Consider the following 14,194-nt stretch of genomic DNA (forward strand, 5'->3'; position numbering starts at 1 on the left):
CTTTAGTATAGGGTAGAGTATGATAGCAAAGGGAGTGCACTGTCTACAGGCTTTCTTGGGCTTGAACTGGTGGCCAGATTGTAAAGGTGATAAAGCTTGCCTTTGGTTCTTCCTATTATTCTTTTCTCATATCCCTCTTATATGATAGCTCTTGGACTATGGAGTATCCTAAGGATTGTCTGGCTCTCACTTTGTTTTATATCTGCTTTTGAGCTAGTGGTATGCTATTACAAAGTGAACTAAGTAGTCTGTTTTGTTCCAGGGTATCATGGTTAGGTAACATTGTACCTGGAAGTGCTTTTATTTAATAATTATAGTGCCATATATAGTTTACTGGAACCTACTTTGTGTTAGGAATGTATTTAGCACTCTGCAAACATTGCCAAATGGACCTTGCCTGTAAGGCTGTTGTACTTTATAAAGTCAAACCGCGGCTCAAGGAGGTTAAGTCACTTAGCCATGACTGTGTGGCTGGTAATTGGCAGCTTTGTATTAGGACCCTGATCTGTCTTGGGGAACTCTTGAAGATAGCAATGCTTCCACTCAAAGGGATGACTCTTTGAAAGTAGAATTTGAGGGCCTCCCCGGTGGTGCAGCGGTTGAGCGCTGGGTTGCGAAGCTGCCCGCAGCCTCTGCAGCGCCGGTTCGATCCCCGGCTGCTCCCCGGCCACCGGAGGAGGGTCCCACATGGCGCGCAGACCTCTCCTGCCGCCCGCTGCTCCCCTCAGCAGTGTACTTCAGTCCTTCTGCCTGCTCTGCTCCCCGCTCTGGCTCTGGTGAATTCTCTCACCCTCCCGCGCTTCTGACTGTACCCAGTGCATGTATAAACAGAACAAACAAACAAACAAATAAATAAATAAATAAAAATACAAGCAAAAAAAAAAAAAAAAGAAAGTAGAATTTGAGGTAGCATATCTTCCAAGAGGGAGAGTCCCATGTGGCTAGGGAGCTCTTGGATTAATTATGTGTCATCTAGTGCTGCCAATGAGCTTGTTCTAGTCCCAGAACCTCAGTGAGAGAGGCCCAAGAAAAGCCTGTGGACAGTTCACTGCCTTGCATGAGTGTGACTGTGCTTACCTATGTCTGGGACATAGGACATAGTCCTGTGCACCCAGATTGGCTTTAATTAGATGGGTCAGATGGATTTTGGAAGGCAAGGTAATGTAGGCAATAACACACATAAAAAGTGAGGTTCTGGGCCAGAGTGTAATGAGTATTAATTACAGCAAAAGGGAAAGGAATCACCTCTTGTTCACCCAAGAATATACTTTGGCTGGAGACCCCAAGGCTGCTAAATTGGTGCTCTGTCCTCCTCCTCACAGCACAAAGAGAGGTATCTTGATCCAAGTGTACGAGAAGCATGTTACTCACAAGGGAAATGCTTTGGATGTTTTGCCTGACAGAACACATGATGTTTCATTTGGGGCATCTAATTTCATTCATAAACCTTTGCTTGTCATTGCCCAACTTGCAATTTTAACATAATACTGTTTTTTAAAAAGCCCTGTTGGCTATTAAGAGTTTTCTTGAGGTGGTACAGAGGAGATTGTGAGAAACAAATACTACAGGCACCAAATTAAATTCAGCGCATATAATTCAGAACATACTTCTCTGTGCAGGGAATAAGCAGGCTACAGGAGTAACAACTGAGAACTATTCCACTGTGCAGTTTTGGGAAGGGTTCTGGGCTTGTCTCCCAAGCACCCCAAACTCTAACCTACTCCGGATTAATACCTATGTTTGGTAATTCCTTGACCTTAGATATGCTGAGAGACAGTTTTAGGGGAGGAATCAGAATGCAGTCCTTAATTCTGTTGTTAACACATGTATGCATGCCAACCTTTGGCCAATGCCCTGAGGCAGTTTTGGAAATGCCTTAGTCATTTCTAAGCTAGTTTGAATTCAGAGACAAATCCTGACCCCTGAACATTGGAAATGCTGGGGCACAGTAGATTTGGTTAGTTTTGGTGCCAGTGAACTCCTGACACCTCCTTCTTACCTTTTAAAGAAAACTGCCTGAGGTTAGAGGCCTGAGATGTCATAAAAGCATGTCATATAGCAAGCAATTTTATGTATAGTAAGACAGTGGTAACTTTGAGGAGTTGCTTGGCTGCAGATCTCTGCAGCAAGCCTGTGGTTTTTGCCTCGTTGATGGAGCACAGAAGTCTGGTCACCTTTGCCTAAACAGTTTTAGCCTTTAATGTCACAAGATGTTAAGTTAGGACACTTCTCAAAGTCTGACAGAAACTGAGAGATTGGATCAAGTAGTGTTTATTCATTTAGAGATCAAAGAAGAAACTGAGACTTAGGAAGTGACTGTCATACTCCAGACTGACATAACTTTCCAAAGAGCTAACTGATATCCTGACCAAAGCGATGAGCCATCATACTACTGAGGACTGGGGCTCTGAAGGAATGTGAGAACCATATCACAGCTGGAAGAGTTGCTAGTTGTACTTGCTAATAGTAGAAGATAGGATTTGTTTTGTGCACCATGAGATATATATTTCTTTTAAAGTTCACTAAACCCTTCTGTGATTCTTCAAAAAGAATATATTTTTTAAAAGATTTATTTATTTATTTATACAAGCACTGGGTACAGTCTGAAGCGTGGGAGGGTGAGAGAATTCACCAGAGCCAGAGTGGGTAGCAGAATAGGCAGACTGATGAAATACACTCCTGAGGGGAGCAGCGGGTGCAGCAGAAGAAGTCTGCGCCATGTGGGACCCTTGTCAGCGGCCGGGGATTGAACCGGCGCTGCAGAGGCTGTGGGCAGCTTCGCACCCCAGCGCTCAATCACTGTGCCACCAGGGAAGGCCCAGAATATTCATTTTTGACTGATGTCTGAGAAGATTAATTTTTGAACAATTCATTCTATAATATTCCATCATAATATTGTTTACTGAAGCCTGTGGCACAAAGACACAAGGATAAGCTGAACTGCCCCATACTATACCTAGTCCTTCAAGACTGCTTTCTGATCATCTCCCTTCTAACTGGGTCTGTGCTCATGAAAGCTACGTGAGGCCAGTGGAAGAAATCTCCCCACACAGTGGTAGCCCAACCCAAGACAGAGTGTGATACTTTAGAGGTCAACTATCAGAGGCATGCCTATTTGGTTACCAACCTAGACTCTCTAATACTGGGGGTTAGGAGAGGTCTTATTTCCATGCCTTCACAGACCAAAAGGACCCAAGGTGAATTTGAGCTATTTTTAATTTGGCAATCAATTACCAAGGGACCTTATACAAAGAGCCTAGTGTAATATTAGTGGTCACAGGCCAACCTCGGGTTTCCCCTTGTTCCAGAGCCATATCCCTGCATGACCTTGAGAAAATCAGCTCATTACCAAAAGCACTACTTGGTGTTGTCTGAGCTTTACTGAAGTTAGTAAAGCTCAATACAATAGCTGCATTTTTATTTAAATGAGTAGAATGAACAGAGACACATTGCTTCAATAATGGCAAAAATTTCCTTTTCCAACCTAGTTGTGAATCTTAACTTCATGAACATGATACTTTGGAAAAAGAAGGTATTTTACAATATGATTTTCTTATTTATTTTTTAAACAATAATCAAATTTCTTAGATCCATAGCATAATTCAAATTGAGGTACTACTAATTTTATTTTTTTTCTCCAGATTCAGAAACCTAAATATCTTTTTTTAAATAGAAAAAGTGCATTCATTTTCTCTGAAAATGACTTCTTTGTGCTTCAGATTTCTAGCTCAGAGATAAAATTGGATTTTTTGAAGAGGCTCAGAAAGTAATTTTAAAAACCTGAAACATATCAATAAGTGTCTGAGTCCTTTTGGTAACATTTTCTGCTCCCTAGTTCAAGGGACAACAATCTTTTGTTCAAAACATAACCTGTGGGCCTCCCCGGTGGCGCAGCGGTTGAGCGCTGGGTTGCGAGGCTGCCTGCAGCCTCTGCAGCGCCAGTTCAATCCCGTCCCCCGGGCGAGGGTCCCACATGGCACGCAGACCTCTCCTGCTGCCTGCTGTTCCCCTCAGCAGTGTACTTCATCGGTCTGCCTGTTCTGTTCTCAGCTCTGGCTCTGGTGAATTTTCTCACCCTCCCGCACTTCTGACTGTACCCAGTGCTTGTATAAATAAATAAATAAATAAATAAATCTTTTAAAAAAAAACAAAAAATATAAACTTGTGTTATCATTTGATGTCCATCATTGGGTAATCCAAATTACATACTTTGCTTTTTTTTAATCCATGAAAACTTCACTAATTCTGACCAATTAAAGGAAAGTTCATTTTTAATCTGTAAAATCTGAATAGTAACACACTCTTAGAGGAAGAATTTTTGTGTTTTAAAATATAAATTCTAACACTTTGGGTGAGTTCAATCACTAAACAATATTTTCTGAGATATGTAAAATATTTCTCTTGATTTTCCCCTCCCCTGAATCTTGATTTATAGTTTGTTTTGTTTTTAGTTTTGGTATTAAAAAATATATATAGGATGAAGAAAGAGTAGGGTGATCAGGTGTGGATGAGCACATGAAAAGTATCCAGCAAACCCTTAAGGAAATTGGATGATAATCCCTATCTTCATGTGTGCATTTGACCAAGGACTTCAGAAGTGGAGGGACAAGAATGATGGTCATTGGAAGAACGTGTCTGGGTTAATTAAGCTGGAAGTGACTGATACATAATTCCAGGGTGGAATAACAAGAGATAATTGGTGGCCATAGAGTTCTTTTAAAAGAAGTTCTGAGGGGAGGATCCAGTCGCCACCAGGGCAGACCGCAGGCGCAGGGAAGTGCCCTCCCAACTCACCATTTTAGATCAGACTGTGTGGAGCTGGGAAAGGGCTGCCCCCACAGCCAAAGGTGAGCTGAAAAGCCACCCCAAGCCAGGTCCCATCTAGGCACCAGTCAGAGCCCAGAGGGGGATCCAGCAATTGGGAGCCCAGCAGTCGATCCTGCCACCTCAGGGCAGTCTGTGGAACCACAAGACCTGCTTTGGAATTAAACAAATACAGAAGGAGGAGATTCTCTGTGACAGCAAGCACTAACATATTCATAGTACCACTGCCCTACTGAAATTCTGGCATAACAGTTTTTGACTCGATTGGACCACCAGTTTCTGACATCCCAGAAAGAGCACACCAAAAAGATGCTGGCCAGTATCAGCGACAGGGTGTCCCAACATATAGGACAAATTAGAAAACAAGCAGCAGGGAGAAGAAAAACTACAAGCAACCAAGCAAGTCCTCAGGGAAAAGACACATCACAAAAAGAAAATAACCCACCAGATTGCAACAACAGTGACTTGGAAGAACTTATGAGCCTCCCAGAAAGAGAATTTAAAATTGCCATCATTAAAAAACTGAAAGAGAGCCTCCCCGGTGGCGCAGTGGTTGAGCGCTGGGTTGCAAAGCTGCCCGAAGCCACTGCAGCGCTGGTTCGATCCACGGCTACTCCCCGGCCACCAGAGGAGGGTCCCGCATGGCGCGCAGACCTCTCCTGCCACCCGCTGCTCCCCTCAGCAGTGTACTTTGGTCCTTCTGCCTGCTCTGCTCTCTGCTCTGGCTCTGGTGAATTCTCTCACCCTCCCCCGCTTCTGACTGTACCCAGTGCTTGTATAAATAAATAAATAAATCTTAAAAAAAAAGAAGATGCTTTATGGGCATGCATCTACATTTAAAAAAAAACTGAAAGAAGTAAAAATATAATATGGGAAAAATAATCAGTGATCAGAAGAATGAAATTGAGTCCCTAAAGAAGGAAGTGAAAGAAATGCAGGAGATCAAAGGATTAATGGAGGAGCTAAAGAACTCTGGGATAAGCAGTGAAAGCAGAATAGATGAAATGGAAGAACAAATAAGCACTCTCAAAGACACAGAAATAAAAAGAACCAAACAGAAAAGGAAAGAGGAGTACAAATGAAAAAGAATGAAGAAAGACTTCAGGAGGAAAGGAAATATAAGAGTAACAGGAATCCCAGAAGGAGAAGCAAGAGACATAGGAATAGAGAAAATATTCAAGGAAATAAATGAAGAGAACTTCCCAAACATGAAGGAGGAACTAAAAATAGACATACAAGAAGCACAAAGAACATCAGACTTCCATGATGAAAGGAAAAATACAGCAAGACACATAATAGTAAAGCTCCCAAGAATCCAAGACAAGGAAAAAATAATAAAGCTGACAAGAGGGAAGAAACAGATAACATACAGGGGAAAACCAATCAGGCTGACATCAGACTTTTCCCAAGAAACACTACAGGCAAGGAGAGAGTGGAGGGACATAATTAACAGACTCCAAGAAAACAAATGCCAACCAAGAATCCTCTATCCCGCAAAGCTTTCCTTCCTCTATGAAGAAAGAATAAGGACCTTCTCAGAGAAACAGAAACTCTGGAATTTCATTACGATTAAACCCCCATTCCAAAAAATACTACAAGGAGTCCTAAAGCCAGAACCAACAGAGGGATGAATAAGAACAAAAAAAAGACCAAAAAAAATTATTAAAAAAATAAATATAACCAGGGAAAAGACAAACAAAATGGCAAATACAGACGCTAACATATCAATATTAACTCTAAATGTAAATGGACTAAACTCTTCAATGAAAAGACACAGAGTCACAGCTGGATTAAGAAACAAAACCCAGGGCTTCCCCGGTGGCGCAGTGGTTGAGTACTGGGTTGCAAAGCTGCCCGCAGCCTCTGCAGCGCCGGTTAGATCCCCGGCTGCTCCCCAGCCACCAGAGGAGGGTCCCACATGGCGCGCAGACCTCTCCTGCCGCCTGCTGCTCCCCTCAGCAGTGTACTTCGGTCCTTCTGCCTGCTCTGCTCCCCGCTCTGGCTCAGTGTTGAGGGGAGCAACGGGCGCAGCAGGAGAGGTCTGCGCGCCATGTGGGACCCTCGCTGGAAGCCAGGGATCGAACTGGCGCTGCAGAGGCTGCGGGCAGCTTCGCAGCCCAGCGCTCAACCGCTGGGCCACCAGGGGAGTCCCAATCTGAAAGAGACTTTAAAGTTAAATATTTTTTGAGAGTAAATAAATATTTTAAAGTCTTAAAATATTTTTAAGACTTTAAAATTAAAATATTTTCAAACAGTAAAGCAATCTGAAAGACTAAAATTAAAATATTTTTTTTAAATTTACAAAGAGATATCACACAGGACAATATATTTACTCATACTCAGCTGATCAGACAAAATGTAGTTTAAAGGAATTTTCTATTAATTTTCCAGTTTTCATTAATTGCTTCCATTCATATAGAAGTGGGAGGAAAAAAAATCTAAATTTTAAGTCAAACCCAGAAAACCCAGTCCAGTGCAGTAATTGAACCAGTCCCTTTAATCTTAATTTTCGATCTCTTTTTAAACATTTGTTACTTAGATGTCCATGTGTTCTACCTTTACTTTCGCAGGTATTGAGTGGGTTTGCAGGTGTTGAGTATGACTAATATGGCTATATGGTGTTAGAGGTAGAAAGCTTCACTTCACTGTGCCCTGTGATGAACTGTGGGTTCGAACTGAACTCTATAGTAATGGTACTCCTCGTTTGCTCACTGTGTTGATATCAGTTGCAAATCTCTGAAGCTAGTGTGACTAGTAAGTAGTGGTCAGTTTTGCCCCACTGCTCTCAACCCCTACAAGTCTTCCACATCCTCTAAATAGCCTAACCTGGGTTGATAACTTATACTCTTTTTTTTTTTTTAAAGATTTATTTATTTTTTTAAAAACTTATTTATACAAGCACTTGGTACAGTCAGAAGCGCGGGAGGGTGAGAGAATTCACCAGAGCCAGAGCAGGGAACAGAACAGCCAGACTACAGCCAGACTAACGAAGAAATACACTGCTGAGGGGAGCAGCGGGTGGCAGGAGAGGTCTGCGTGCCATGTGGGACCCTCCTCCGGTGGCCGGGGAGCAACCGGGGATCAAACCGGCGTTTTAGAGGCTGCGGGCACCTTTGCAACCCAGCGCTCAACCGCTGTGCCACTGGGGAGGCCAAACTTATACTCTCTTTAGCAGATTATCTTCCTCTTGCCAGAATGGGTCTCTTGGAAGGCTCACTAACCTAGCTCAACTCTCTTCCAGATAAACTTAAGGCTGATGACTAATTCAGGAGACACTGGGGGCTTCATGACTACATTTCCTCTTAGTACTATGGGTTTAGATTTCTTTTTCCTCTTTCCTTTCTTCCTTCTTCCCTCCTTTCCCCTTCCCTTTCTTCTCCTTGTTATTCAGCATATCTGTTTGTGTAGAGTTCTATTATATCTGCCATCTTGTGTGGCAATCCCAGGATGTTATGCTAGTAACCAGTTTTAGTGCCCTCTTTTGCAGAGGAAAGATATATACTTCAGCCTATCCTTTAGGTAAATATGCTCTGAGTCAGGAAGGTTTTGGTGTGTATTTTTTCTTTTTGTCATTTAGAAATTTTCCTTTGCAACGACCATTTCCATTCTCCTCTATTCAGTAATATGAATCCTCAGCAACCATAGACTTTGTGAGAGGATTGTGTACAGTGTGCATACTAGGACACAAATTAAATTATTTCAATTAATTATTAAGCAACTGTAGGGAAAATTATTATTACAAACATTCAGAAAAGGAAATGCTTTATGAATTGTATAATCTAATTGGAGAAATAAGATTGCATGAAATATTTAAATAATATTACAAATCTTCAGTTTAGCAAGTGTCCGTAATTGTACCACAACAAACATCTATCAAACTTTGTGAGAAAGGAGGGATTACTCTTAACCATATTACTGTTAACCAAGGGCTTCAAGGGAGCCCTCATGGGAAAGGCTTGTCCTGAGTTGAAAATTGAGGGAGACACTGGTATTTAGAAAGCTTATAAAAGGAGTAGTATTGCATTCTCATGTCATTTTAATATTGAGTATCATGGACATTTTTCTCCCTAAGCTTCTTTTCTAATTAAAAATTGTGTTTATTGGATATTTCCTGATTACAAATAGTATACTTTTTTAGTGTGGAAAATATGAAAAATTGTAATGAAGAAAGTAAAGCATCATCTGTAATTTTTCTCTGAGTCAACTGATAACATTTTGATTTAATAGTTTCAGTTTTTTAATCCACATTTGTGTTTTATAAAAGTAAAAATTGGTATCATAATGAACTTATATAAATTTAATTTTTTTCACTTATAAACATTTTACCTTTCAGTAAAGATTTTTCTAAAACTTGACTTCTCAAACTGCAAATACTCATTCTACTTGTTTAATCAATATCATTTTATGGGTCACTGGGGAAAAGACTGATAACTAAGTATTCAGGATTGTTTCTCCCTTCTTCCTTAATAAGAGAACCCTAATTTTATTTGGGAATATTATATATCTAATTAAAGGTTACATTTCCCAGCATCCCTTGCAGTGGGGGTCACCATTGACCAAGTTCTAGCTGATGAGATCTAAACAGAACAATTAAAAGCAGTTTGATGAAAGACTTTTTAAAAGGGGCTGACTCAGATGAGAACAAATTTCTTTTGCTTTTTCTTCCTATCAGCTTTCTGCTACATGAAATGAGGAACTGATGCCTGGCGAGTATCTTGGATTATGAGATGGAGTTCAAACATGGAAACCATTTCCTGAGGATGGTAAACTAGCACGATAGGAACCTTGATCCCTGATGATACAGTGAAGATGCCACATTAGCTCTGGATGGCCTTATTCTGAACTTCTTTTTGGTGAGAAAAATATTTTTCTATTTAAGTGATGATTATTTGAAATATTATCTTATATGTAGAGAAACTTAATTCTAATATCTAATACAGATATTTAGGCTGTTATAAGTATTTTTGTTGTTGTTATAAGCCAAGCTGCACTCAGCATACTTGTCTACTCATCTCTAACATTTATATGAGAAATTTAGAATATATTCCTAGAACTTGATTACCAATTAAAAGATTGATGAAGATTTTTTATTATTTTGTGCAATATCTTGACTAACTTGGGAAGGTATTCTTTTTTTTAATTTTTAAAATATTTTTTATTTATAACACCAGTATCTGTTCTGTATTTTACATTTATTTTATTTTATTTATTTTTTATTTAAATTTTATTTTTTATATTCCCCATATAATTACAACCCCCTTATTTTGACCCGAAGCCCTTCTTTCGCCTCCCCCGATCCGCCATAGAGTGTCTCTGGTTCATAATTGTTTGTCGAATTCGATATTTTCTTTCCTATAGTTATTCTTTTTCCTGGTCCCTTATTTAAGTTTTCTAGATTCCTGCTATGAGTGAGAACATCCGGTATTTTTCTTTTTCTTTCTGGCTTATTTCACTGAGCATGATCCCTTCCAGCTCCATCCATGTTGCTGCAAATTGCATGTGTTTATCTTTTTTGAATGCTGAGTAATATCCCATGGTGTATATGTACCGCATCTTCTTGATCCAGTCATCTATTTTTGGGCATTTGGGTTGTTTCCAAAGCTTAGCTATTGTAAACAGTGCTGCCATAAACATAGGGGTGCAGGTGTTCTTTGGAATTGATGTTTCTGTGTCCTTTGGGTAAATACCTAGGAGTGGAATTGCTGGATCATATGGAAGCTCTATGTTTAGTAGGTCCAGAAATCTCCACACAGCTCTCCATAGTGGTTGGACCAGTTTGCACTACCACCAACAGTGCAGGAGAGTTCCTTTTTCTCCACAACCTCACCAACATTTGTTGTTGCTAGATTTTTTAATATGTACCATTCTCACTGGTGTGAGATGGTACCTCATTGTAGTTTTGATTTGCATTTCCCTGATTACAAGTGATGTTGAACATTTTTTCATATGCTGTTGGCCATTTGCATTTCCTCTTCAGAGAAGTTTCTTTTTAGCTCTTCTGCCCATTTTTTTGACTGGATTATTTTCTTTGTTGTTGTTGAGTCTCATCAGCTCTTTGCAGATTTTTGAGATCAGTCCTTTATCATTAGTGTTGTATACAAAAACGTTCTCCCAGTGGGTGGGGTTTCTCTTTGTTTTTGTTATTGTCTCTTTTGCTGTGCAGAAGCTCTTTAATTTGATGTAGTCCCAACTGTTTATCTTTGCCTTCACTATCACTGCTTTGGGTGATGTATCTGTAAAGATGTCTTTGATGTGCATATCATGTAGTGTTTCGCCTATATTTCCTTCTATGTATTTTATGGTTTCAGGTCTTATGTCTAGTTCTTCAATCCATTTTGAGTTAGGTAGTAGTCAAGCTTCATTCTTTTGCATGTAGCAACCCAGTTTTCCCAGCACCATTTATTGAACAAACTTTCTTTGCTCCAATGCATATTCTTTGCTCCTTTGTCCAAGATTAGTTGACCATAAATCTGTGGGTTTATTTCTGGATTTTCTATTCGATTCCATTGGTCTGTGTGTCTGTTCTTGTTCCAATACCATGCAGTTTTGATGATTATGGCTTTCTAGTATAGTTTGAAGTCTGGGAGTGTGATGCCTCCTTTCCCTTCTTTTTTTTTCAGGAGAGCTTTGGCTATTCGGGGTTTTTGGTGATTCCATATGAATTTCATCAATAATTGTTCTATTTCTTTGAAGAATGTCATTGAAAATTTTATTGGAATAGCATTGAATCTGTAAATTGCTTTTGGTAGGATGGCCATTTTGATAATGTTAATTCTTGCAATCCATCAGCAGGGGATGTCTTTCCATTTCTTTGTGTCTTCTTCTATTTCTTTTAAGAGTGTTTTATAGTTTTCTCTGTATAGGTCCTTTACCTCTTTTGTTAGATTTATTCCCAAGTATTTGATTTTTTTGTTTCGATAATAAAAGGGATTTTTTTTTAGTTTCTTCTTCTTCTGATTTATTGTTTGTGTATAGGAAGGCTACTGACTTTTGCGTGTTGATTTTGTATCCTGCCACTTTACTGAACTGATTGATTAGTTGAATTAGTTTTTCTGTGGCGTTTTTGGGGTTCTTTATGTATGTTATCATATCATCTGCAAATAGTGATAGTTTGACTTCTTCTTTTCCTATTTGGATTCCTTGTATGTCTTTCTCTTGTCTTATTGCTCTGGCTAGGACTTCCAGTATTATATTGAAAAGCAGTGGTGAGAGTGGACATCCTTGTCTTGTTCCTGATCTTAATGGAAATGCTTTCACCTTTTCACCATTGAGAATGATACTGGCTGTTGGCTTGTCATATATGGCCTTTATGATGTTGAGGTATGTTCCCTGTATCCCAAGAATTTCAAGGGCTTTTATCATGAATGGTTGTTGCTCTTTGTCGAAAGCTTTCTCGGCATCTATTGATATCATATGGTTTTTATATTTCTTTTTGTTGATGTGTTGGATAATGTTGATTGATTTTCAGATGTTGAACCATCCTTGTGTCCCTGGAATGAATCCTACTTGGTCATGGTGGATTATCTTATGGATACATTGTTGGATTCTGATAGCTAAAATTTTATTGAGGATTTTTGCATCAGTGTTCATTAGGGAGATTGGCCTGTAGTTTTCCTTTTTTGTGTTGTCCTTGTTCGGTTTTGGTATTAGTGTAATGTTGGCTTCATAGAACGTTTTTGGTATTATCCTTTCCTTCTCAATTTTTTGGAAGAGCTTGTGAAGGATAGGCACTAATTCATTTCTGAATGTTTGGTAGAATTCATTTGTAAATCCATCAGGTCCTGGGCTTTTGTTTTTGGGGAGGTTTTTGATTACCATTTCAATTTTGCTGCTTGTAATTGGTCTGTTTAGGTGTTCTATTTCTTCTTTATCTAGCTTTGGGTGATTGTAGAGTTGTAGGAATTTGTCCATCTCCTCTAGATTGTTGAACTTGTTTCCATATAACTGTTCATAGTAGTTACTGATTATTCTTTTGATTTCTACTGTGTCCGTTGTGATTTCTCCTCTTTCATTTATGATCCTGTTTGTGCTTTCTCCCTTTTTTCCTTTGTGAGCCTGGCTAGAGGTTTGTCTATATTATTGATTTTTTCGAAGAACCAGCTCTTGGTTTCATTGATCTTTTGGATTGTTTTTTTAGTTTCGATTTCATTTATTTCTGCTTTGGTTTTTATTATTTCTTTTCTTCTACTGGTTTTGGGGTTTTTTGTTATTCTTTTTCTAGTTCTTTGAGCTATGAGATTAGGATGTTTCTTTGAGTTCTTTCTTGTTTCTTGATGTGAGCCTCTATTGCTATATATTTTCCTCTTATTTCTGCTTTTGCTGCATCCCATACATCTAGGAAATTGGTGTCCTCCTTGTCATTCAATTCAAAGAATTTTTTAATTTCTTCTTTGATCTCCTTGTTAGTCAAGTGGTCTTCCAGTAGTGTGGGCTTCAATCTCCATGAGGCAGGAGAGTTCCTTGCCTTCTTTTTATGGTTTATTTCTAGTTTGCTGCCTTCGTGGTCAGAAAAGATGGTTGGTATGATTTCAATCTTGGTGTATCTGTTGATGTTTTTCTTGTGTCCCAGTATGTGATCGATCGTGGAGATGATCCGTGTGCGCTTGAGAAAAATGTGTACTCAGATTTTTTTTTTGGGTTTAGTGTTCTATAGATGTCTGTTAAGCCCAAGCTCTCTAGATCCTTATTTAGAGCTTTAGTGTCTTTACTTATTTTTTGTCTTGTTGTTCTATCCATTGTTGATAGTGGTGTGTTGAAGTCTCCCACTACGTATGTGTTTTCTCTGATGTCTGTTTTCAAAGATGACAATAGTTGTCTGATATATTTTGGTGCTCCTTCATTTGGTGAATATATGTTTATGAGTATTATTTCTTCTTGAAGCATTGTCCCCTTGATCATAATGTAGTGACAGTTGGGGTCTCTTTTTACCTTTTTGAGTTTGAAATCTGTTTCATGTGATATAAGGATAGCTGTTCCTGCTTTCTTTTTTGGTCCATTTGCTTGTAGGATTGTTTTCCATCCTTTAACTTTGAGTCTATTTTTATCTTTTGTAGCTAAATGTGTTTCCTGGAGACAGCAAAAGGCTGGGTTTTGTTTCTTAATCCAGCCTGCAACTCTGTGTTTTTTTATTGAAGAATTTAATCCATTTACATTTAGAGTTAATATTGATATGTTGCATCTGTCTTTGCCATTGTGTTTGTCTTTCCTTTGAATTTATTTATTTACTGTTTTAATAACTTTTTTTTTTTTTGCCTTCTTTCGTTGTTATTCGTCCCTCCAAGTTTCTGGCTTTAGGACTTCTTGTAGTATTTTTTGGAGTGGGGGGTTAGTTGTAATGAAATTCCAGAGTTTGTGTTTGCCTGGGAAGGTC

The sequence above is a fragment of the Talpa europaea genome (assembly GCF_964194135.1).
Source record: "Talpa europaea genome assembly, chromosome: 7".
Lineage (NCBI taxonomy): Eukaryota > Metazoa > Chordata > Mammalia > Eulipotyphla > Talpidae > Talpa > Talpa europaea.